Here is a 2,654-nt window from a genome sequence, read left to right on the forward strand (position 1 = left end):
AGTACCATCTGCATAGGGTTGCTGTGAGGATTAAATGAGTCATTATATATACATACAAAAATATATACACATACATATGTGTGTGTGTGTATGGCTCAGAACACTGTATATAAGCATAAGCTACTATTCAATGTTTCTCGTTCAATTCCTAAAGCAATCCTAAGAAGGAGGCATCATTATCCTCATTTTTCAATAAATGAAACTAGTATTAACAGACCCTCCCTGTGGGTGACTCACACCTGAAGTCTCTCCCCTGTGTGAGCTGAGTCTCTGCCCTGAAGCTTAGGGAATGAGAGAGGTAGAGGAGATTCTAAAAATCAAGAGCAGCATTGATCTGTACCAACCTATGGAGAGCTGCCTCTTGCGCATCCATAAAGTTTACTGTATGCTTGACTGAGCCATCAAAATCCTAATGTCAAATGTGTCCTTGGGGGAAAAAACCAAAGATGATATCTTTTTTCAGGATAAACTGAAGTCAAGCAAGATTGCTGTCTAGCTTTCCTCCCGAAATCTCAAGTCAGCAAGAGTGAGGGTTTAGAGGGCATGAGTTTAATGAGAATAGTATTAACAATAAAAGCTCACATTTATTTAGTGCTTACTATACGCCAAGCACTAAGTGCTCTGTACTTTACTAAGTTCTTTACTAGGTCCTATCTTTTAATCCTCACCAATGTCTCGGGAATAGGCATTTGGTGTTTTTTGGACCCTCCATATTTACCTCCTCTCCAGACTCCAAGAAGTTTCACAGCAAGTTGGTCTACCCTCAGCTCCACGTAGAAGCTGTAGCTCAGGTACCTGACATCAGAAAAGCCAATCAGAGCATCACTTTTTCCCTGAAGACAGGAACTGATTCACAGATGGAGGCATAAGCCAAAGTATGACAAACAGGCTCTATCTAAACTAATTCTGGGGCTTTTGCCTAAGTTATTAGGAAAAGGCAGGTTCTCCTGTGCGACTTAGTTACAAGGATCTGAAGTTGTAGCTTCTGATGCTACCTTGTTACCCTAAGGATAGACCCTGTCTGGCAACAGAGTAAAATCACAGGAAATGGAGATAAGTGGTAAGAGTAGAAAAACCAGACCCTTGTGACAATGCCTGAACTTGTGCAACAGGTCCCTGAAGCAAGCTCTGTCTCCAGGCTTTGTAGTATTGGAGAACCAATAATTTCATTCTAGTTTAAGCCAGTGTGAGTCAGGTTTCCTCCCACTAAAAACTGAAAGAGTTTCAGATAATGCAAACTTAAGTTGTCTAAGGTTACAGCTAGGTGGGATAACAACTGAAACCCACATCTGTCTGACAACAAAACTCCTGCTCCCAGCTATTTATTATCCAAAACTTCCCCTTCTATTATGCGTTTGGTCACTAGAATCAATGAGAGGATATGAATTATTGAACAAGTATGAGGGCTGAGTGTGTGCATGTGGTGAGTCAGGACACTTGGAGAATTAAAAGTTACTTATCAAAATGCAGTCAGAAAATCTCCTTGCTTTCAACAGTATCATTCTCTGAGAATTTTCCTAACTGATCAGGAGATGAGAGGTGGAAAACTTGAAACAGCATTCCAAGGAGCTTTTCCTTTGCTTCTGCGATGGCTTAGTGTAGAGCCTGGCAGCACAGCTTGACCCAGGTGCATGAGTGAGTAAGTGGATGATCAGTAGATGAACACGGGAAGAGGAGCCCACTTACCACTACTGGCTGTCTGAAGTATTCCTCCACAGCGGCACCCTGGAGACTGGACAGGTCGACTCCGAAGAATGTTCCTAACTGGTTGCTGGTACCTGAAATAAATGGCAGAAAGCAATACCATGCATCTTGTCATGCTTCCCCAAGCCCCACTGAACTATAATGCTCTGCATGGCTACCTTATGGGTCCTCAGCCGTGGGGCAAGTATGAAAACGTGTGAAGGGCAAGAGGTTGATGGGGGACAAAGGAAGAAACTCTCTCTAAAGACTCCACACTTGCGGTGGCGAGAAAAGCAAGGAGGTAATTGAGGTGGAGGTAATTACTTGTGGGGAGAATAGAGGCTGAAAGGCCTTTGGGTCCCCACCCTTGACCTCATGCCACAAGCTGGCTGCCTGTTCCAGGACACATCTTTCATGTCCTGAAATACAATTCCTTGGCCTTCTCATTATCTCAACCCAGAGCACAACTGGTGACCTCCAAAGTCTCTTGATACTCCCAGCGTTTACAGAAATAGACTTCCTTTTCCTGTTCTTCCATAGCCACTCATGCACCTTGATGGCATTTGCCATGGTTCCCCACCTAGTCTAGTGGGGAACTGGAGCCCACTCATCACTGTCCATTGGGCACATTTCTTCTCAATTCTGGGGTCAGGGGCATCAGGACCACAGCAATGGGCACCTTCTACAAATGATCCCTCCCTCCCCTCAGTGAGCCAGATGTGGAGCAAATGTTCCAGCACGTGCCTGGGGTGGGAACACAGCAAGAACTCCCTGCTGGCTTGGCTAAAGGTCTTGGCTTTTAGCAAAGAGATCTGGGGTGTACATTAGCATTAGCATTAGTTGCTCAGTCATGTCTGATTCTTTGCAACCCCATGGACTGTAGCCCTCCAGGCTAGTCTGTTCCATGGAATTCCCCAGGCAAGAATACTGGAGTGGGTTGCAATTTCCCTCTCCAGGGGATCTTTCTGACC

At 44.8% G+C, this 2,654-nt stretch overlaps 1 pseudogene; it reads right to left on the reverse strand.

The window, feature by feature from the left end:
* Positions 1 to 2,654, reverse strand: part of LOC105003524 — a 172,783-nt pseudogene that overhangs the window by 24,318 nt on the left and 145,811 nt on the right.

The sequence above is a fragment of the Bison bison genome, unplaced genomic scaffold (genome assembly GCF_000754665.1).
Source record: "Bison bison bison isolate TAMUID 2011002044 unplaced genomic scaffold, Bison_UMD1.0 scf7180017864469, whole genome shotgun sequence".
NCBI lineage: Eukaryota > Metazoa > Chordata > Mammalia > Artiodactyla > Bovidae > Bison > Bison bison.